The sequence below is a fragment of the Hyla sarda genome, chromosome 1, assembly GCF_029499605.1.
Source record: "Hyla sarda isolate aHylSar1 chromosome 1, aHylSar1.hap1, whole genome shotgun sequence".
NCBI classification, from domain to species: Eukaryota; Metazoa; Chordata; class Amphibia; order Anura; family Hylidae; genus Hyla; species Hyla sarda.
In genome coordinates, this window is record NC_079189.1 from 474,884,954 (window position 1) to 474,908,301 (window position 23,348).

The 23,348-nt window shown below is 44.2% G+C and overlaps 1 long non-coding RNA gene across 1 annotated transcript in view; it reads right to left on the bottom strand.

The window, feature by feature from the left end:
• LOC130309993 (uncharacterized) overlaps positions 1–22,157 on the bottom strand; it is a 29,322-nt gene extending 7,165 nt beyond the window's left edge. The window contains exons 1-2 of the long non-coding RNA XR_008858563.1: positions 22,042–22,157; positions 11,424–11,511 (exon numbers count right to left, since the gene is read on the bottom strand). This is a non-coding gene — a long non-coding RNA (uncharacterized LOC130309993). The remainder of the gene's footprint in view (positions 1–11,423; positions 11,512–22,041) is intronic.
• Between the last annotated feature and the right edge of the window lie 1,191 nt (positions 22,158–23,348).

A 23,348-nucleotide genomic window follows, 5' to 3' on the forward strand; every position in this document is an offset into this window, starting at 1 on the left:
CGGACCCCACCACGAAAGGATTGAGTTCTTCATCCTCCCCAGTTGTACCTCTGAGGTCCTCCTCGGTCTGCCATGGCTCCGGCTTCATTCCCCCACCCTTGATTGGACCACCGGGGAGATAAAGAACTGGGACTCTGCCTGCCATAGGAAGTGCCTCTCCCCCCCTCCCAGTCCCGTCAGGCAAACCTCTGTGCCTCCTCATGGCCCCCGTCCTGGTGTCACACTGCCCCGTGCCAGGCTTCGCCCTCTGCCCTCCCTCCCCATTCCCACTCCTGCTGTACTGCCTGCCTTTGAGGAAACCCTCCATTTTTTCCCGGTGTCCTCATCCCAGGGGAGGCAGTTGCCGGTCAAAGAAAAGGGGAGACCTAAGGGGGGGGGTACTGTTACGCCTAGCGCTCCGGGTCCCCGCTCCTCCCCGGAGCGCTCACGGCGTCTCTCTCCCCGCAGCGCCCCGGTCAGTCCCGCTGACCGGGAGCGCTGCACTGTCATGGCCGTCGGGGATGCGGTTCGCACAGCGGGACGCGCCCGCTCGCGAATCGCATCCCAGGTCACTTACCCGTCCCGGTCCCCTGCTGTCATCTGCTGGCGCGCGCGGCTCCGCTCTCTAGGGCGCGCGCGCGCCAGCTCTCTGCGACTTAAAGGGCCAGCGCACCAATGATTGGTGCCTGGCCCAATTAGCTTAATTGGCTCCCATCTGCTCCCTGCCTTTATCTGACCTCCTCCCATGCACTCCCTTGCCGGATCTTGTTGCCTTGTGCCAGTGAAAGCGTTTAGTGTGTCCAAAGCCTGTGTACCTGAACTTCTGCCTACTCCCTTGTACCGCGCCCATCTTCAGCAGCCAGAGAGGTGAGCCGTTGCTAGTGGATACGACCTGGTCACTACCGCCGCAGCAAGACCATCCCGCTTTGCGGCGGGCTCTGGTGAAAACCAGTAGTGGCTTAGAACCGGTCCACTAGCACGGTCCACGCCAATCCCTCTCTGGCACAGAGGATCCACTACCTGGAAGCCGAATCGTGACAAAAACTATCAGACCAAACATTCTATTCAACCAATAATCTGTTAATGAATATTTATCCCTTCAATTAAAAAATGCCTAATTTTAGGATCACTTGAAACAGTAAGTACGTTTCCTGCCAACTTTACTTGTCTGTTGTGATATGTCTAATCCTTGTCAGTACACTACACAAAGCTAAGGTTTCCCTGAGATGATATTATAATGAAAGTAAAACAATTATTTGTTCTATTAAGATTTTTGTGTGAAAAGGCTTTTTTTTTCCTGAGAACAATTAAGTGGAAATACATTGGGCTTCTTTAAAAAGTAAAACATTTAAGAAAATTTGCTATAATTTTAACCATAAGCACTTATCTGAATCGTTGCAATTACTTAATACTTTCCCGTGGCTAGGGCACCTGTGGCACATGTGCCGGAAGTGTTATGTATGGTAAAATTACTTCTACTTCAGGTGGTAGATGAGATTGTATGCCTTTCCTGTATCATTGTGTTCTCCAAATTAAGCTGACTACTAGAGATGAGCGAATCAAAGCTGACGAACCTGAATTCGTTATGAATTTCATGAAATATTCGATTTACAAGAATAGGAATATCGCCGTGATTCTATCACGCGAAAGGCTCCATTAAACTCCATTTACGACAGTCCAGTCTCCAGGGCATCTAAAATGGCGTATCCACATGTCAGTACATGGGGCAAGGAATGCTGGGAAGGTGGGAAAGCAAGGTGGGAAGGGAAGTAGGCGGGATGATCCTGAATCACATGCTCTCATGCGTCATATCATTCATTACACTGCATAGAGATATGTCGGACATCGCTGTGTGTGTGTTGCGCAGAAAAGCTCATTCCAGCAGCGTTTCCCATCCTAGTCACATCAGCGTTCTGGTGGAAAGAGAGCAGTGTTTTTTTAACTGAAAATTATTTTTACTGCAGCTATTAACCTCCCAGTCACTTTCTTCAACATTGTATTACAGAGAGAGGCAGATAGCTGTGTGTTGCCTCATACATTTGAATAAGCTGCCTCAACTTCATAAACCTTAGCAGAGGAGGCAGGAATAATTTTTCAGCACAATTCTGTGTCTTTGTTCCCCAACAAATCATCTGCTGGTAATACTAGTCTGTAGATGGTATAATAACCAGCAGTCAATTCCAAATAGTCTTTGACAGCATGCAATTTTGGGTTTAGTACACAGCTTTTTTGTGCTGCAGCACTGTTGTGTACTGCTGGTGTTGTGCAAAAAAAAGCGTACTGTAGGGCATTTTTCTGCCCTCATAAGTGCATACCACATGCGTACATCTAAGTAGTGTACTATTTTGTACCTGTTAATCTGTCAATGGCCTAGATACTGTCAAAGTCCAGGCAAAAGTAATCACAGGCTGGTGTTTTACTAAAATACATTTTGTTAAGCATACTGTACCGCATTTTTCTGCCCTCATAAGTGCATGCCTCATAGGTACATCTAAGTAGTGTACTATTTTGTACTTGATAATTAGAGATGTCCCGAATTGTTCACCGGCGAACAGTTCCTGGAGAATTTAGCATGTTCGCGTTCGCATCGCCGGGTGAACATATGTGAAGTTCGATCCACCCCCTATACTTTAACATTGCAGTAAACTTTGACCCTGTGAGTCAGAGTCAGCATACACATTACAGCCAATCAGCAGCAGTCCCTCCCTTCCAGATCCTCCTACCTCTTGCACGGACGCCGTTTTACCCTCATTCAGCATGCTGCAGGCTTAGGAAGTGGAGGGTCAGAGAAGCTGCTCCTGCTGTATTGGGAAAGCGATAGCTAGGTTGCTGCTAGGTGTTGTATTCAGGGTCCAGTTTACTTCTAAAGCACTAGTGTAACATCTGCTTTAAGGACAGCACCCAATAAAGCCCTTTTTAGGGCTGAAAGATATCAGTCTGTGTGTCTTGCAACAGCTGGAGCTACCCTGGTTGGGAGGGAACTGCTGGTTAAAAGGGGTACTCCAGAATCAAACTTAAGTTCCTTCAAGCAACTAACTACTACAGTATTCAAAGGGCTGAAAGATATCAGTCCGTGAGTCTTGCAACAGCTGGAAGCACCCTGGTTGGGAGGGAACCGCTGGTTAAAAGGGGTACTACAGAATCAAACTTAAGTTCCTTCAAGCAACTAATTACTACAGTATTCAAAGGGCTGAAATATATCAGTCCGTGTGTTTTGCAACAGCTGGAGGCACCCTGGTTGGGGACCACTGCTTAAAAGGGGAACTCCGCTGGCAAGCTTTTTTTCTTTAAAGCAACTAACTACTACAGTATTCAAAGGGCTGAAATATATCAGTCCGTGTGTTTTGCCACAGCTGGAGGCACCCTGGTTGGGGACCACTGCATAAAAGGGGAACTCCGCTGGCAAGCTTTTTTTGTAAAAGCAACTAACTACTACAGTATTCAAAGGGCTGAAATATATCAGTCCGTGTGTTTGCAACAGCTGGAGGCACCCTGGTTGGGGACCACTGCTTAAAAGGGGAACTCCGCTGGCAAGCTTGTTAGCTCATTGTCACACTAGTGCAAATCACATTTGGTGTGACAGTTGTGCAAATTAAAAAAAATACCTTTTTTGGCTGTTAAATAAAAGCAGTCGTCACTGTCAGTTCACGTAACAGTTGTAATTTTTTTTGCCTACAGGGCAAATTGTGTCACCCTAGTGCAAATCACATTAGGTGTGACAGTTGTGCAAATAAAAAAAATACCTTTTTTGGCTGTTAAATAAAAGCAGTCGTCACTGTCAGTTCACGTCACAGTTGCCATTTTTTTTGCCTGCAGGGCAAATTGTGTCACACTAGTGCAAATCACATTAGGTGTGACAGTTGTACAAATAAAAAAAAAATACCTTTTTTGGCTGTTAATAAAATCAATCGTCACTGTCAGTTCACGTCACAGTTGCCTTTTTTTGCCTGCAGTGCAAATAGTGTCACCCTAGTGCAAATCACATTAGGTGTGACAGTTGTGCAAATAAAAAAAATACCCTTTTTGGCTGTTAAATAAAATCAGTCGTCACTGTCAGTTCACGTCACAATTGCCATTTTTTTTTGCCTGCAGGGCAAATTGTGTCACCCTAGTGCAAATCACATTAGGTGTGACAGTTGTGCAAATTAAAAAAAAAAAACTTTTTTTGGCTGTTAAATAAAATCAGTCGTCACTGTCAGTTCACGTCACAATTGCCATTTTTTTGCCTGCAGGGCAAATTGTGTCACCCTAGTGCAAATCACATTAGGTGTGACAGTTGTGCAAATTAAAAAAAATATATATATATACCTTTTTTGGCTGTTAAATAAAATCAGTCATCACTGTCAGTTCACGTCACAATTGCCAGTTTTTTTGCCTGCAGGGCAAATTGTGTCACCCTAGTGCAAATCACATTAGGTGTGACAGTTGTGCAAATAAAAAAAACAACTTTTGTGGCTGTTAAATAAAATCAGTGGTCACTGTCAGTTCACGTCACAGTTGTCATTTTTTTTGCCTACAGGGCAAATTGTGTCACCGTAGTGCAAATCACATTAGGTGTGACAGTTGTGCAAATTTAAAAAAAATACCTTTTTTGGCTGTTAAATAAAATCAGTCGTCACTGTCAGTTCACATCACAGTTGCCATTTTTTTTTGCCTGCAGGGAAAATTGTGTCACCTTAGTGCAAATCACATTAGGTGTGACAGTTGTGCAAATTTAAAAAAAAATACCTTTTTTGGCTGTTAAATAAAATCAGTCGTCACTGTCAGTTCATGTCACAGTTGCCATTTGTTTTGCCTGCAGGGCAAATTGTGTCACCCTAGTGCAAATCACATTAGGTGTGACAGTTGTGCAAATAAAAAAAAATACCTTTTTCGGCTATTAAATAAAATCAGTCGTCACTGTCAGTTCACATCACAGTTGCCTTTTTTTTTTGCCTGCAGTGCAAATAGTGTCACCCTAGTGCAAATCACATTAAGTGTGACAGTTGTGCAAATAAAAAAAAATACCTTTTTTGGCTGTTAAATAAAATCAGTCGTCACTGTCAGTTCACGTCACAGTTGCCTTTTTTTTTTTACCTGCAGGGCAAATTGTGCCACCCTAGTGCAAATCACATTAGGTGCAACACTTTTACAAATTTACCCAAAAAAATGACAGGCAGAGGAAGGCCACCCCGCAGGGGCCGTCGTGGTGCTGGGATTCCCTTTGGCCCTAGAATGACCAGTGTTCAGAGGCCACGTACCCTAAACCCCCAACGTTCTGAGGACTTAGTTGACTGGCTATCACAAGACACCCAATCTACTACAGCTTCCGCTCATAACCTTGACGCACTGTGCTCCTCCTCTAGCTTAGCTTCGGGCACCTCTCATGCTACCACTTGTCCGCCTGCCACCACCACCAACACTAGCACCACAGCAGCTTTACTTGATCCATCAGAGGAGTTATTTACACATCAGTTTGAAGACATGAGTGATGCGCAACCATTATTGCCAGAGGATGTAGTTAACAGGGATATGTCTCAGTCAGGCAGCATTACACACATGGATGTACGGTATGATGATGATGTTTTACCCGCTGCTTCCTTTCTTGAGGTGTCAGATAGCGGTGAAGGTTTTGATGATGACGATGTGTCCGTGGATGCCAGGTGGGTGCCCGTTAAAAGAGAAGAAGAGGGGGAAAGTTCAGACGGGGAGACAGAGGGGAGGAGGAGACGAGTTGGAAGCAGGGGGAGGTCGTCGCAAGGAGCTAGTGGCACAGTCAGATAACATGCATCGGCACCCGGGGTCAGCCAGACGGATGCTGTTGCCACCACCAGAATGCCGTCATCGCAGAGCTCAGTAATGTGGCATTTTTTTTATGTGTCTGCCTCTGTCTGACAACAGTGAGGCCATTTGCAACCTGTGCCAGAAGTTCAACACCCACCTAGGCACAACTGCTTTGCGAAGGCACATTATGTCACATCACAAACGCCAATGGGATCAAAACGTCAGTACAAACAGCACACAAAGTCAAAGCCGCCATCCTCCTCCTGGTCCAGCGTCTTCAGCCAGGTCAACCACTGCTGCCCTCCTTGCCCCCTCTCAACCATCCGCCTCTCCGTCTCTCGCCTTGAGCAGTTCCTGCTCATCTGCCCACAGTCAGGTGTCTGTCAAGGAGATGTTTGAGCACAAGAAGACAATGTCTCAAAATCATCCCCTAGCCCGGCGTCTGACAGCTGGCTTGTCGGAACTGCTAGCCCGCCAGCTTTTACCATACAAGCTGGTGGAGTCTGAGGCCTTTAAAAAAATTGTAGCCATTGGGACACCGCAGTGGAATGTACCCAGACAAAAATTTTTTGCACAAAAGGCAATCCCCAACCTGTCGGCCCTGAACGCACAGGTGGACCAGTGGCTGATTCTGCACCAACTGGAGATCGGCAAGGTGGTTTGTGACAACGGAACAAATTTGTTGGCGGCATTGAGGTTGGGCAAGTTGACACATGTGCCGTGCATGGCACATGTGTGTAATCTGATTGTACAATGCTTTGTGCTTACAGGATGTCCTGAAGCAGTCCAGGAAGGTGTGTGGCCATTCCAGGCGTTCCTACACTGCCATGGCTCACTTGTCAGATATCCAGCGGCGAAACAACATGCCAGTGAGGTGCTTGATTTGCGACAGCCCGACACGTTGGAATTCAACACTCCTAATGTTCGACCGCCTGCTCCAACAAGAAAAAGCCGTCAACGAATATTTGTATGACCGGGGTGCTATAACATCATCTGCGGAGCTAGGAATTTTTTTGCCACGTTACTGGAGGCTCATGCGCAATTCCTGTAGGCTCATGCATCCTTTTGAGGAGGTGACAAACCTGGTCAGTAACACCGAAGGCACCATCAGCGACATCATACCGTTTGTTTTCTTCCTGGAGCGTGCCCTGCAAAGAGTACTGAAACAGGCAGTAGATGAGCGTGAAGAGGAAGAGTTGTGGACACCATCACCACCAGAAACAGCCTTATCAGCATCGCTTGTTGGACCTGCAGCAATGCTGGAAGAGGATTGTGAGGAAGAGGAGTCAGAGGAGGAATGTGGCTTTGAAAAGGAGGAGGAAGATCAACCACAGCAGGCATCCCAGGGTGCTCCTTGTCACCTATCTGGTTCCCGTGGTGTTGTACGTGGCTGGGGGGGAAGAAGATTATACCTTCCCTGACATTACTGAGGACGAGGAACGGGACATGAGTAGCTCGGCATCCGTCCTTGTGCAAATGGGGTCTTTCATGCTGTCGTGCCTGTTGAGGGACCCTCGTATAAAAAGGATGAAGGAGAACGACCTGTACTGGGTGTCCCCGCTACTAGACCCCCGGTATAAACATAAAGTGCCTGACATGTTACCGCATTACAGCAAGGCGGAAAGGATTCAGCAGGTCCAAAATAAATTAGGAAGTATACTGTACACAGCGTATAAGGGTCATGTCACAGCACAACAGAGATCTAACAGGGGAAGAGGTGAAAGTTATCCTCCTCCTCTTCCCACGAACGGGCCAGCAAGGACAGGATGCTGTACAGACATGCTGTTGATGGAGGACATGCAGAGCTTTTTAAGTCCTACGCATCGCCACAGCCCTTCAGGGTCCACCATCAGAGAACGACTTGACCGACAGGTAGCAGACTACCTGGCCTTATCCACAGATATCGACACTCTGAGGAGCGATGAACCCCTTGACTACTGGGTGTGCCGGCTTGACCTGTGGCCTGAGCTATCCCAATTTGCGCTCGAACTTCTGGCCTGTCCCGCTTCAAGTGTCCTGTCAGAAAGGACCTTCAGTGCAGCAGGAGGTATTGTCACTGAGAAGAGGAGTCGCCTTGGTCAAAAAAGTCTGGATTACCTCACCTTTCTTAAGATGAATGAGGGATGGATCCCGACGGGACTGACACTGGGCAATACATTTGTCTGAACAAGGCCTGATCAGATGAGCTGCCTTGGGCTAAAAATGGTCCACACGCTGCTGTATTTGAACTCTGAATGCCGGATGACTTGCGTGACTTATCCACCACCAACTAAGGTTCAAGCCGTAATGTTTTAGGGCACTTTCAGCCTGGTGAAACAAACAAACATTTTCCAGCCAGGTGTACATGCCTAATTTTTCTGGCCTCTGCTGCTGCACTTGTTATGGTGCTGCAATTTTTCTGGCCGCTGCTACAGCTGCGGCTGCGACAATACCCAATTTTTCATCCATGTGTACATGCCTAATTTTTCTGGCCTCTGCTGCTGCACTTGTTATGGTGCTGCAATTTTTATGGCCGGTGCTACAGCTGCGACAATACCAAATTTTCCAGCCAGGTGTACATGCCTAATTTTTCTGGCCTCTGCTGCTGCACTTTTTCTGGTGCTGCAATTTTTCTGGCTGCTGCTACAGATGCGGCTGAGACAATACCAAATTTTTCATCCATGTGTACATGCCTAATTTTTCTGGCCTCTGCTGCTGCACTTGTTATGGTGCTGCAATTTTTCTGGCCGCTGCTACAGAAGCGGCTGCAACAATACCAAATTTTTCAGGCATGTGTACATGCCTAATTTTTCTGGTACTCTCTGCTGACATCTCTGTCCATTTTAGCAAACGTGGATATTAGATGTATGCTAAGGGTAGCATGGTGGCTAAGAGGTTAGCACTGCTGCCTTGCAGCGCTGGTGCCTTGGATTTAAATCCCACTGTGCTGCCTCAAGGGGGGCTCTAACTATGTGCTGCCTAATATGGAGGAATCTTATGTGCTGCCTAAAGGGGATCTCTAACTATGTGCTGAGTATCATGAGGGAATCTAACTATGTGATGCCTAAAGGGGGATCTAACTATATGCTGCCTAATATGAGGGAATCTATGTGCTGTCTAAAGGGGGGAATCTAACTATGTGATGCCTAAAGGGGGGCTCTATGTGCTGCCTAAAGAGGGCTAAAGCATGTTATTCCGAACCATTTAGGAATAATAGGTGATGTATGCCCTTTATGGATTAAAACCAGACTCTGCATCAACTATGTAATTTTCCATGGGAGTTTTACCATGGATCCCACTCCGGCACGCCACAGTCCACGTGTTAGTTGAAACAACAACAACAACAACGTGTTAGTTGAAAAAGTTGAAACAACTTTTAAATCACTATTGTGGCCAGAAAGAGTCCCTGTGGGTTTTAAAATTTGCCTGCTCATTGAAGTCAATGGCGGTTCACCCGGTTCGCAAACTTTTGCGGAAGTTAGCGTTCGCTGTACGCGAACCGAAACTTTTATGTTCGCGACATCACTATTGATAATCTGTCAAGGGCCTATATACTGTGAAAATCCATGCAAAAGTTATCACCGGCTGGTGTTTTACTATAAATAAACCTTATATCTAGTTAAAATAACTAGTTAAAATTTGGTTTATTTAGTTAAATCTGCCATAAAGAGTCTGTGACTTTCACTATTATCTATATAGGTTTATGTGGCTGTCACTGTTACATTGACATGTTAGAGTACATAGCTGACACTGTTAATGGGGATTTTGTCTAAATAATTTGGCTAAACAATGTAAGCTTTTTATTTTTGACAAAATAGAAACAACCAATGGCATTTTGCATTCAATGTTTTTTATTATGAAAATAACATTGAGGGAAAGCTTTCAAAAAATTAAGTTATAATTAACTGAAAAAAAGGTTCAGTTATGAAATGCAAACATTTCTTTGTCAAAAGACATTAATGTGCAATCTTACTGATTTCTATTGAATGTGAATGTTTATATCTATTTAGAAATTTTACTTGAGTGTTTATCAAGGTGGTCGTGGTGATTAGGGATGAGAGAATCAAATCTGATTAATCCGAATTAATTACGAATTTCAGGAAAAATTCGATTTGCAACGAATGCGAATAACGCTGTGATTCTATTGTGCAATTTGCTTCATTAAACTCCATTTAGTGTGATCCAGGCTCCTGGGCATCTAAAATGGCAGATCCACATGTGAGGACATGGGGCAAGGAATCATGCGAAGGTGGGAATAAGGGTAGGCGGGATGACCCTGAATCACATGCAGGATGCAGCCTATCAGCAGCCAGTCCCCCCCTGTGATATCACAGCCCTATATAATCGTCAGCCATATTGTGGCCAGTCACTTCAGCCTTTCACTGCAGAGAGATAGATAGGGACAGACAGCGCTGTGTGTTGCACAGCAGTGATTCCCCTCCTAGTCAAGTCAGTGTTCTGTTGCACAGAGATAGGGACAGAGAGCAGTGTGTGATTCACAGAAAAGCATTCTTACTGCAGCCATTCACCTCGCAGTCACTGTCTACAATGTTCTATTACAGAAAGGGACAGAGCAGTGTGTTGCACAGAACAACAGTGATTCACCACAAGCACAAATCCTGCCTAGAAGCACAGATAGGGAAGGGAGTGAGATTGAGAGAGAAAGTGCAATTTTGGGTGCAGTACAGTACATAGTTCATACGGTCGAAAAAACAGCAGAGTCCATCAAGTTCAACCTATAACCCTAATGAGTCCCTACTGAGTTGATGTAGATCTAGAATCCATAACCTGTAATGTAATTATTCTCCAAAAAATGCATCCAGACCCCTTTTAAATTCTTTTACAGAGTTCACCATGACTACCTCCTCTGGCAGAGAATTCCACAGTCTTGCTGCTCTTATGTCTGTGCTGGTGTATAAACCTTCTTTCCTCTAGACATAGAGGATGCCCCCTTGTTATAGATACAGTCCTGGGTATAAATAGATCATGGGAGAGATCTCTGTACTGCTCCCTGATATATTTATGCATAGTTATTAGGTTGCCCCTAAACCTTCTTTTTTCTAAACTAAATAACACCAATTCTGATAATCTTTCTGGGTACTGTAGTCCTCCCATTCCCCCTATTACTCTGGTTGCCCATCTTTGAACCCTCTCCAGCTCCACTTTATCTTTCATGTACACTGCTGCCCAGAACTGTACACAGTATTCTATGTGTGGTCTGACTAGTGATTTGTACAGTGGTAGAATTATTTCCTTCGTTTTGATGCAGCCCATGATTTTATTTGCTTTGGCAGCAGCTGCCCGACACTGGTCACTACAGCTTAATTTACTATAAACTAAGACTCCCAAGTCCTTTTCCATGTCAGTTGTTCCAAGTGTTCTGCCATTTAATACATGATCCCAGCCCAGATTTTTCTTCCCCATGTGCATTACCTTACATTTATCAGTGTTGAACCTCATCTGCCCCTTCCTAGCCCAAACCTCCAACCTATCCAGATCCATTTGTAACAGTGCACTGTCCTCTACAGTGTTTACCGCTTTACAGAGTTAAGTATCATCTGCAAAGTTTGCTACTTTACTAGTCAACCCAATCAGAATAAATACCATTATTAACCACCCACTGTTTCCTATCACTGAGCCAGTTACTTACCCACTTACACACATTTTCCCCCAGTCCAATCCTTCTCATTTTATGCACCAACCTTTTATGTGGCACCATCTCAAATGCTTTGGAAAAATCCAGATATTCAACATCCAGCAATTGCCCCTGTCCAGTCTGGAGCTCACCTCCTAACAAAAGGTTCAGGTTAGATCAGGTTAGTTTGACAGGACCGATACCTCATGAAGCCATGCTGATATGGAGTCATACATTTATTTTTATCAAGATACTCAAAAATAGTTTAGAAAACCCTCAAACAATTTACATACAACGGAGGTTAAACTAACAGGCCTATAATTCCCGGGGTCACCTTTTGACCCCTTTTTAAATATTGGCACCACATTTGCCCTGCACCAGTCCTGGTGAACTGTGCCTGTTACTAAAGAGTCCCTAAATATAAAAAATAGGGGTCTGTCTATTACATTAATTAATTCCTTTAGAATATGGGGGTGAATGCCATCTGGACCTGGCGATTTATATATTTAGATTTTTTGTAGGCAGCACTGTAACATAGTAACATGGTTACATAGTTCAAAAGGTTGAAAAAAGACCAGAGTCTGTCAAGTTCAACTTATATACTGTGCTTATTCCTGGATTAGACAGGTGACCTGTACAGGGGCGTTTACCTTATCTCACTATATTTCACCTGGCATTTCATTTTCCTCTATGAACACAGTGAATGAATTTCCTCTATGAATAAAGTGCCAACACTTTTATTTTTAACCTTTTTGCTATTTATATAGTTAAAAAAAACATTTTGGGGTTAGTTTTACTCTCTTTGGCAATGAGTCTTTCTGTCTCTATTTTTGCAGCTTTTATCTGTTTTTTACAAAAATTAACATTTTTCTCTATTGCTTTTTAATGCTTCTTCCCTGCCGTCCTGTTTTAGTAGTTTGGGTACGTATGGGTACGTCCTGGGTCCCGGTCCTGGGTCCCAGTCATAGTGAAGCCGAAACCCGCCTCTAAAAGCGTGCGGCACTGATCGCTGTGCCGCGCGCTATTAACCCATTAGCCGCGCGCTCAAAGCTGAGCCGCGCGGCTAAAAACGAAAGTGAAAGTTGCCAGTTAGCTCAGGGAGCTGTTCAGGATCTCCGCGGTATAATCGCGGCATCCCGAACAGCTGTAGCACAGGAGGAGGTCTTCTTACCTTCTCCTGTTCTGTCCGATCGCCGAATGAATGCTTCAAGCCTGAGATCCAGACTTGAGCATTCAATCGCCGAAAACACTGATTGATCCATTCCTATGGAGATGGATCAATCAGTGTAAAAGATCAGTTAATGCAATGTTATAGCCCCCTATAGGAGCTATAATATTGCATAAGAAAAGTGTAAAAAAAATCATTAACCCTTTCAATTATCCCTTCCCCTAATAAAAGTTTGAATCACCCGGCATTTTCAAGAATAAAAAAAAAAAAACAGTGTAAATAATAATAAAAATAAACATATGTGGTATTTCCGCATGCGGAAATGTCCGGATTATAAAAATATACCGCTTTTTAAACCACTCGTTCAATGGCGTACGCGCAAAAAAATTCCAAAGTCCAAAATAGCGCATTTTTGATCACTTTTTATACGACAAAAAAGTGAATAAAAAGTGATCAAAAAGTCTGATCAGAACAAAAATACTACTAGGTACTGCTAAAAACTTCAGATGATGGAGCAAAAAATGAGCCCTCAAAGCGCCCTGAACACAGAAAAATAAAAAAGTTATAGGGGTCAGAAGATGAGCATTTTAAACGTATAAATTTTCCTGCATGTATTCATGATTTTTTTCTGAAGTGACACAAAATCAAACCTATACAAGTAGGATATCATTTTAACCGTATGGACCTACAGAATAAAGATAAGGTATAATTTTTGCCTAAAACTTTACTGCGTAAAAACGGAAGCCCCCAAAACTTACAAAATAGTGTTTTTTCATCAATTTTGTCGCACATTGATTTTTTTTCCTGTTTCACCATAGATTTTTGGGTAAAATGACTAATGTAATTACAAAGTAGAATTAGTGACGAAAAAAATAAGCCACCATATAGAATTTTAGATGAAAAGTTTTAAGAGTTATGATTTTTTAAAGTTAAGGAGGAAAAATTGAAAATGAAAAAACGGAAAAAGCCCGGGTCCTTAAGGGGTTAAAATGTATTATATTATGATCACTATTTCCTAGGTGTCCTTCTACTTGCACATAGTTACTCTGTCAGGTTACCATGCGCACGCACGTCCTTCTCCTCGCTGCTCCGCTCCGCTATGCTCTGCAGTTGCTAAGGGCGCACAACGGGATGTCAGTGACATCCCTGCGTGCCCTACCTCCCGGCAGCCCCTGCATTTTTAAAGTTAACGTGGGGCCGCCGAAAGGTAACGGGGACATCCTTTTATCCCAAAAAGATCTTTCTAGACACAGGGATGTCCCGAATTGGCTAATGGCGAACTATGGCCATGTGCCCACAGAGGGGGCTCGGCGTGCCACCTGTGGCACGTGATGCCATAGGTTCGCCATCACTGGTCTACCGAGTAGTATAACCAGCAGATGATTTGTTGTGGAACAAAGACACAGAATTGCGCTGAAAAGTTATTCCTGCCTCCTCTGCTAAGGTTTATGAAGTTGAGGTAGCTTGTTGAAATGTATGAGGCAACACACAGCTATCTGCCCCTCTCTTTAATACAATGCTGAAGAAAGTGACTGGGAGGTTTTTCAGTTTTTGCATTTTCGTTTTTTCCTCCTTACCTTTTAAAAATCTTAACCCTTTAAATTTTCAGCCTAAAAATCCAAATTATGGCTTATTTTTTTGCATCACCAATTCTACTTTGCAGTGACATTAGTCATTTTACCCAAAAATCCACAGCGAAACAGAAAAAAATCACTGTGCGACAAAATCGAAGAAAAAAAGCCATTTTGTAAATTTCGAGGGCTTCTGTTTCTACGCAGTGCATATTTCAGTAAAAATGACACCTCATCATTATTCTGTAGGTCCATACCGTTAAAATGGTACCCTACTTACATAGGTTTCATTTTGTCGTACTTCTGGAAAAAATCATAACTACATGCAGGAAAATGTGTACGTTTAAAAATGTCCTCTTCTGACCCCTATAACTTTTTCATTTTTTCACATACAGGGCAGTTTTGCGCCGTGATCTGAAGTTGTTATCGGTACCATTTTTGTTTTGATCGGACTTTTTGATCACTTTTTATTCATTTTTTAATGGTATAAAAAGTGACCAAAAACACGCTTTTTTGGACCTAGGAATTTTTTTACGTGTACGCCATTGACTGAGCAGTTTAATTAACTATATATTTTTATAGTACAGATATTTACGCATGCGGCAATACCACATATGTTTATTTTTATTTACACTGTTTTTTTTGGGGGGGGAAAGGTGGGTGATTCAAACTTTTATTAGGGAAGGGGTTAAATGATCTTTATTAATATATTTTTTTTTTTTACTTTTTTTTTGCAATATTATAGCTCCCATAGGGGCCTTTATCTTATACACAGATCACTGGCATGTATTAACATGCCTGTGATCAGTGTTATCGGCGCTTGACTGCTCCTGCCTGGATCTCAGGCACGGAGCAGTCATTCGCCGATCGGACAGCGAGGAGGCAGGTAGGGTCCCTTCCGATGTCCTGTAAGCTATTTGGGATGCCACGATTTCACCGCAGCGGTTCTGAACAGGCCGACTGAGCAGCTGGGATAGTATCACTTTTGCTTCAGACGCGGTGGTCAGCTTTGATCGCTGTGTCTGAAGGGTTAATACAGGGCATCACCGCGATCGGTGATGTCCTGTATTAGCCGAGGGTACCGGCCGTTGATGGCCACCGGGACCGCCGCGATATGACGCATGGTCACCGGGTGACCCCGCGGCATATCGCGGGATCTGGCGCAGGACGTAAAAATATGTCCTTTGTCGTTAAGGAGTTAAAGGGGTACTCCCGTGGATGTGAGAACGCTGATGTGACAAGGAGGTGAAAAGCTGCTGGAATGAACTTTTTTGTGTAATACACATGGCGATGTCCGTCCTATCTCTATGCAGTGTCATGAATGATATGACGAGCCGCAAAATGATTGCCGAATATATAGGGCTGTGACATCACAGGGGTGACTGGCTGCTGATAGGCTGCATCTTGCATGTGATTCAGGGTCATCCAGCCCACTTCCCTCCTCGCCTTGCCTTCCCGCCTTCCCAGTGTTCCTTGTCCCATGTACTGACATGGGGATCCGCCATTTTAGATGCCCTGGAGCCTGGAACGCTGTAAAATGGAGTTTAACCCTTTAAGGACCGGGGTTTTTGCCGTTTTTGCATTTTCGTTTTTTACTCCTTGCCTTTAAAAAATCATAACTTTCAATTTTGCACCTAAAAATCCATATGATGGCTTATTTTTTGCGCCACCAATTCTACTTTGTAATGAAGTCAGTCATTTTGCCCAAAAATCTACGGTGAAACGGAAAAAAAAATCATTGTGCGACAAAATTGAAAAAAAAAAACGCTGTTTTGTAACTTTTGGGGGCTTCCGTTTCTACGTAGTACATTTTTCGGTAAAAATGACACCTTATCTTTATTCTGTAGGTCCATACGATTAAAATGGTACCCTACTTATATAGGTTTGATTTTGTCAGACTTCTGGAAAAAATCATAACTACATGCAGGAAAATTAATACGTTTAAAATTGTCATCTTCTGACCAATATAACTTTTTTTATTTTTCCGTGTATGGGGTGGTATGAGGGCACATTTTTTGCGCCGTGATCTGAAGTTTTTAACGGTACCATTTTTGCATTGATAGGACTTATTGATATAAAAAGTGACCAAAAATGCACTATTTGGACTTTGGAATTTTTTTGCGCGCACGCCATTGACCGAGCGGTTTAATTAATGATATATTTTTATAATTTGGACATTTCCGCACGCTGTGATACCATATATGTTTATTTTTATTTACACTGTGTTTTTTTTTTATTGGAAAAGGGGGGTGATTCAAACTTTTAATAGGGGAGGAGTTAAATGATCTTTATTCACTTTTTTTTTTTCACTTTTTTTTTGCAGTGTTATAGGTCCCATAGGGACCTATAACTCTGCACACACTGATCTTCATCATTGATCACTGGTCTCTCATAAGAAACCAGTGATCAACGATTCTGCCGCATGACTGCTCATGCCTGGATCTCAGGCACTGAGCAGCCATTCGGCGATCAGACAGCGAGGAGGCAGGTAGGGGCCCTCCCGCTGTACTGTAAGCTGTTCGGGATGCCGTGATTAGCCGCGGCTATCCCGAACAGCCCGACTGAGCTAGCCGGCAACTTTCACTTTTAGCCTCGCGTCTCAGCTCTGAGCGCGTGGCTAAAGGGTTAATAGCGCGTGGCGCCGCAATCGGCGCTCCGCGCTATTAGAGGCGGGTCCCGGCTTCACTATGACGCCGGGCCCGCCGTGATATGACGCAGGGTTACTGTGTAACCCCGCGTTATATCAGGAGAGCAGGACCAAGGACGTACCGGTACGTCCTTGGTCCTTAAGGGGTTAATGAAGCGGTTTGCGTGATAGAATCATGGCGATATTCGCATTCATTGCAAATCGAATATTTCATGAAATTCTTAACGAATTCGGGTTTGTCAGCTTCGATTTGCTCATCTCTAGTATTATGTATGCATATGGTAGATGGTGTACATAGAATCATTATTGATGGCATTCATAAATAATAAATCAGTTAATCCATCAAATTATATCAGATCAATGGCAGAAAAGACAACTGGTCAATTTAGCCTGCTCTTGTATCATGTCTTTGTTTTTTAATCTTAGAATAGATACATGCAATGTAGAATTTACATATGTATGTATGCATGCATGTAGCAGACTGGGACTGAAATTCAGCCTTTCCATTTCTTTCATTTAAAAGTACAAAGGCCCACTTGCTGTGGAGTGAAAGGTTTATAAGAAGGTCTCACCGCAATCTTGTATTCGCCATCCACCTGTTTGAGCTGCACGCCGCGGTGCCAGCTCACAAACAGCCGGGTAGCGACCACGGGGCCGGAGTATCGTTACATCCCGACTCCGCCCCCATGTGACGTCACCCCCCCGCTTTGCAAGTCTATGGGAGGGGGCGTGACGGCCATCACGTCCCCTCCCATAGACTTGTACAGCGGGGGCAGGGGGTGACGTCACACAGGGGTGGAGTCATGATGTCACCCACCCCACTATAACAGGGGAGGAGTCGTGACATCACCCCCCGCGATGCGACGTTACCCCCCGCCCCCATATGCTTGCATAGCGGGGGCGGGGGGGTGACGTCACACAGAGGCGGAGTCGTGACATCACATTACTCCGGCCCCGTGGTCGCCACCCAGCTGTTTGTGAGTTGGCACCGCGGCGTGCAGCTCAAACAGGTGGGTGGTGAATACAAGATTGCTGGGGTCCCCAGCGGTGGGATCTCCGCGGTGAGACATATTATACCCTATCCTTTGGATAGGGGATAAGATGTCTCAGGGCCAGAGTACCCCTTTAATGAAAGGTTCACACACCATGGTGGGACTAGCTCTGAAGCTATTATTGATCTCAGTTGTAGATTCGTTGCTGAACTCCTTTCCAGCATGTTTCCCCCTGTTTGAAACAGTGAGACCATGCTGTTTTTGTTGCTGGCACATAAAGCCTCGTAATTTTCTGGTGGTCTGAATGCTGGTCAATTGAACCAAGTACAGTAATGAAATGCATAGATACAACTGGAATTAAACATGGAATTACAGATGACACTGAGTGCATCTTTAACCCCTTAAGGACCCAGCCATTTTACACCTTAGGACCCGGCCATTTTTTGCACATCTGACCACTGTCACTTTAAACATTAATAACTCTGAAATGCTTTTAGTTATCATTCTGATTCCGAGATTGTTTTTTCGTGACATATTCTACTTTAACATAGTGGTAAAATTTTGTGGTATCTTGCATTCTTTCTTGGTGAAAAATCCCCAAATTTGATGAAAAATGTGAAAATTTTGCATTTTTCTAACTTTGAAGTTCTCTGCTTGTAAGGAAAATGGATATTCCAAATATTTTTTATTCACATATACAATATGTCCACTTTATGTTTGCATCATAACATTTTAGTGTTTTTACTTTTGGAAGACACCAGAGGGCTTCAAAGTTCAGCAGCAATTTTCCAATTTTTGCTCGGGGGCATGTCGCATTTAGGAAGCCCCTATGGTGCCAGGACTGCAAAAAAAAAACACATGGCATACCATTTTGGAAACTAGACCCCTTGAGGAACGTAACAAGAAATAAAGTGAGCCTTAATACCCCACAGGGGTTTCACAACTTTTGCATACGTTAAAAAAAAAAAAATCACTAAAAGGTGTGTTTCCCCCCCCCCCCCAAATTTCACATTTTTGCAAGGGTTAATAGCAGAAAATACCCCCTCAAAATTTGTAACCCCATCTCTTCTGAGTATGGAGGTACCCCATAAGTTGACCTGAAGTGCACTACGGGCGAACTACAATGCTCAGAAGAGAATGAGTCATATTTGGCTTTTTGAGAGCAAATTCTGCTCGGGGGGCATGTCGCATTTAGGAAGCCCATATGGTGCCAGGACAGAAAAATAACCCCCGCATGGCATACCATTTTGGAAACTAGACCCCTTGAGGAACGTAACAAGGCGTAAAGTGAGCATTTACCCCCCACTGGTGTCTGTCAGATCTTTGGAACAGTGGGCTGTACAACATTTTTAATTTGCACAGCCCACTGTTCCAAAGATCTATCAGACACCTGTGGGGTGTAAATTCTCACTGCACCCCTCATTACATTCCGAGAGGGGTGTAGTTTCCGAAATGGGGTCACATGTGGGTTTTTTTTTTTTTTTTGCGTTTGTCAAAACCGCTGTAACAATCAGCCACCCCTGTGCAAATCACCTCAAATGTACATGGCGCACTCTCGCTTCTGGGCCTTGTTGTGCACCCCCAGAGCACTTTGAGCCCACATATGGGATTTCTCCGTAGTCGGGAAAAAATTGCATTACAAATTTTGGGGGGCTTTTTTCCCCTTTACCTCTTGTCAAAATGAAAAGTATAGGGCAACACCAGCATGTTAGTGTAAAAAATTTATTTTTTTACACTAACATGCTGGTGTAGACCCCAACTTCACCTTTTCATAAGGGGTGAAAGGAAAAAAAGACCCCCAAAATTTGTTAGGCAATTTCTCCCGAGTACGGCGATACCCCATATGTGGCCCTAAACTGTTGCCTTGAAATACGACAGGGCTCCGAAGTGAGAGCGCCATGTGCATTTGAGGCCTGAATTAGGGATTTGCATAGGGGTGGACATAGGGGTATTCTACGCCAGTGATTCCCAAACAGGGTGCCTCCAGCTGTTGCAAAACTCCCAGCATGCTCGGACAGTCAACGGCTGTCCGGCAGTACTGAGAGTTGTTCTTTTGCAACAGCTGGAGGCTCCATTTTGGAGAGAGTGGCGTACCAGACGTTTTTCATTTTTATTGGGGAGGGGGGCTGTGTAGGGGTATGTGTATATGTAGTGTTTTTTACTTTTTATTTTGTGTTAGTGTAGTGTAGTGTAGTGTTTTTAGGGTACAGTCACACGGGCGGGGGATTACAGCGAGTTTCCCGCTGCGAGTTTGAGCTGCCGTGCAAAATTTGCTGCAATGCAAACTTTCAGCCTGATACTCACTGTATGTACCCTGTACATTCACAGGGGGGGACCTCCAGCTGTTGCAAAACTACAACTCCCAGCATGCACAGTCTATCAGTGCATTCTGGTAGTTATAGTTTTGCAGCAGCTGGAGGCACACGGGTTGGGAAACACTGAGTTAGGAAACAGACAATGTTTCCCAACCAGTGTGCCTCCAGCTGTTGCAAAACCACAACTCCCAAACATTCTCAGGCATGCTTGGAGTAGTAATTCGGCAACATCTTTAGAGCCAGATGTTGCCGAACTACAACTCCCAGCATGCTTGGAGTTGTAGTTTTGCAACATCTGGAGGACTACAGTTTGCAGACCACTAATACAGTGGTTCCCAATCTGTGCCCTTCCAGATGTTGCAAAACTAAAACTCCCAGTATGCCAAAACTGTCCAGGCATGCTGGGAGTTGTAGTTCTGCAACATCTGAAGGGCCAGATGTTACAGAACTACAACTCCCAGCATGCCTGGACAGTAAAGGCATGCTGAGGATGTGTAGTTTTGCAACATCTGGAAGGCCACAGTGGTCCCAAAACTGTGGACCTCCAGAAGTTGCAAAACTGCAACTCCCAGCATGCCCAGACGCCAAGGGCTGTCTGGGCATGCTGGGAGTTGTAGTATGCAGGGTCCCAATACAGCAATGCATGTCGCTTTACGGCGACGTGCATTGCTGTAAAGGGCCCGACCGCGGCTGAAGAGGAACTCACCTGTCTCCACCGCCGCCGTCTTCATCGCCGGGATCCGGTTCTTCAGGGATGAGGTAAGTATCGGGGCCGGGCCCCAGCACTCCCCTGTCCCCCGCCGCGTCCTTCTGTCTTCCTCCCGTCCTCTCCGGACATCCAGGGACTGGGCAGGGCGGGAGGAAGTAACCCCCCCCCTGCGATTGGTTGGTTAACTAACCAACGGATCGCAGGGGATAGGAGGAGGTGGCAGGCTTGCCACCTCGCTCCTATACTTTAGCATGGTCCTGGCTGTCTGTGACAGCCGGGATCATGCAAAATTACTGGGCGGTCGGGTCCCAGAGACCCGATCAGCCCGGTATCGCCGCAGATCGCAAGGGCGATTTCCCTCACGATTTGCGGCGATAGCCGACATGGGGGCCTACATGGCCCCCCTCGGTGTTTGCCCTGGATGCCTGCTGAAGCATTTCAGCAGCAATCCGGTTCCGATCTCTGCCTGGCGCACGGCAGGGACCGGAAAACGCCAGGACGTACGGGGACGTCCCCGTACGTCCTGGGTCCTTAAGAGGTTAAAGATTGATCATATACATCCTTTCCCTTCTTTAGTCCACACAATATAAATAAAGGTTTATTTCAACATTAAAACCCTGTGGTTTTTTAGCCCAAGGGTTCGCATAAACCTACAGCTAGTCCTGGTAGTGAGGACCACAATAAGTTGGATGGAGCTTGGCTATGTGAATTGTGCAAGGTAGAGAGAAAGATATTTTCAATTTTATCCTAAATTATTGACTTTGTAGAAACATTGTAAAATAAGGGATACATTTTCTAATCTCTGTACTTTCCAGAGATGAACTAGCAAAAGGTCATTTGAAATAGCCGATGTCCTCAGTTCCCTGCCAGCATGCCTGACAAGTGGCACAATAACAGTCCCTCTATTGGAACCATTTCAGTCCAGCAAGCAAAAAGGCATTTCTGAAGGCTATAGTTATAGCTAAAGACTGTGATCAGGTGTGCCCTTTCCTGTATTACTCTCAGTAGGCCTGAAGCACACTACGTAACTATGGAAACCAATCTTAGCAATACCGAAGCCTAAAAGTTTTAAAGAAGCAGCCTAGCAGAAGAAAAGTGTCACCATATCCTTCATATTATTAATTTTAGTTATATAATGTACCCATGGACTGTACTGTAGATTGAACTTACAGGATTTACAAAGTCTATTTATTCTTAACCCCTTAAAGGAGTACTCCGGTGCACACTTTTTTCATTTTATCCCGTCCGGGCTGCAAAATAAAAGAAAACACACTTTATCTTACCTGCCAACGAGCCCCCGGAGCTCCGGTACAGGTGTTTGGTCCCCGGGCTGTATTCTTCTTACTTCCTGTTAGCCCGGCACGTCACACGGAGCTTCAGCCTATCACCGGCTGCAGCGATGTCCCGCCTCGGCCAGTGATAGGCTGAAGCTCCTTGTGACGTGCCGGGCTAACAGGAAGTAAGAAGAATACAGCCCAGGGACCAAACACCTGTACTGGAGTGTACCAGAGCTCCGGGGGCTCGTTGGCAGGTAAGATGAAGTGTGTTTTCTTTTATTTTGCAGCCCGAACGGGATAAAATGAAAAAAGTGTGCACCGGAGTACTCCTTTAAGGACGCAGCCCATTTGAGCCTTAAGGACTCAAACAATTTTATTTTTACATTTTAGTATTTTCCTCCTCGCCTTCTAAAAATCATAACTCTTTTATATTTTCATCTATAAACTAGTATGAGGGCTTGTTTTTTGCACGACCAGTTGTCCTTTGTAATGACATGACTCATAAAATGTATGGCGCAACCCAAAAAAAAATACTTTTTGTGTGGGGAAATTAATAAGAAAACTGCAATTTAGCAAATTTTGGAAGGTTTTGTTTTCATGCTGTACACTTTACGGTAAAATAGACATGTTTTATTAATTCTGTGGGTCAATATGATTAAAATGATACCCATGATTAAAAAATGTTCTATTATTATACTGCTTTAAAAAAATCACAACATTTTTTACCAAATTGCGTTTAAAATCCCTCTAATTTGCTAACCTATAACTTTTTCATTTTTCCATATAAGCAGTGGTATGAGGGCTCATTTTTTGCGTTGTTATCTGTAATTTTTTTTTATATCACATTTGCATATATGAAACTTTTAATACATTTTTAATTAAAAAAAAATTTGGAATAAAATGTAAAAAAGCAGCAATTTTGGATTTTTTTTTTTTACATTCACGCCGTTCACTGTACGGGATTATTAACATTATATTTTAATAATTCGTTAGCTCAAATATGTTTATTAAAAAACATTTTTACACTTTTTCGGGGGTAAAATGGGGGAAAAATGACAATTTAAAATTTTTTTGCGGGAGGGGATTTTTCAAATTTTTTTACTTTTATTTTTTACTTTTTTTTATTTTTACACTTTATCTATTTATAGCAATCATTTGCATAGGGCATAGCACTGATCAGTGTTATCGGCTATCTTCTGCTCTGGTCTGCTCGATCTCAGACCAGAGCAGAAGACGATGGGAGACGGACGAAGGCAGGTGAGGAGACCTCCGTCCACCATTACAGATGACCGGATCGCCATGGCAGGGCTGCC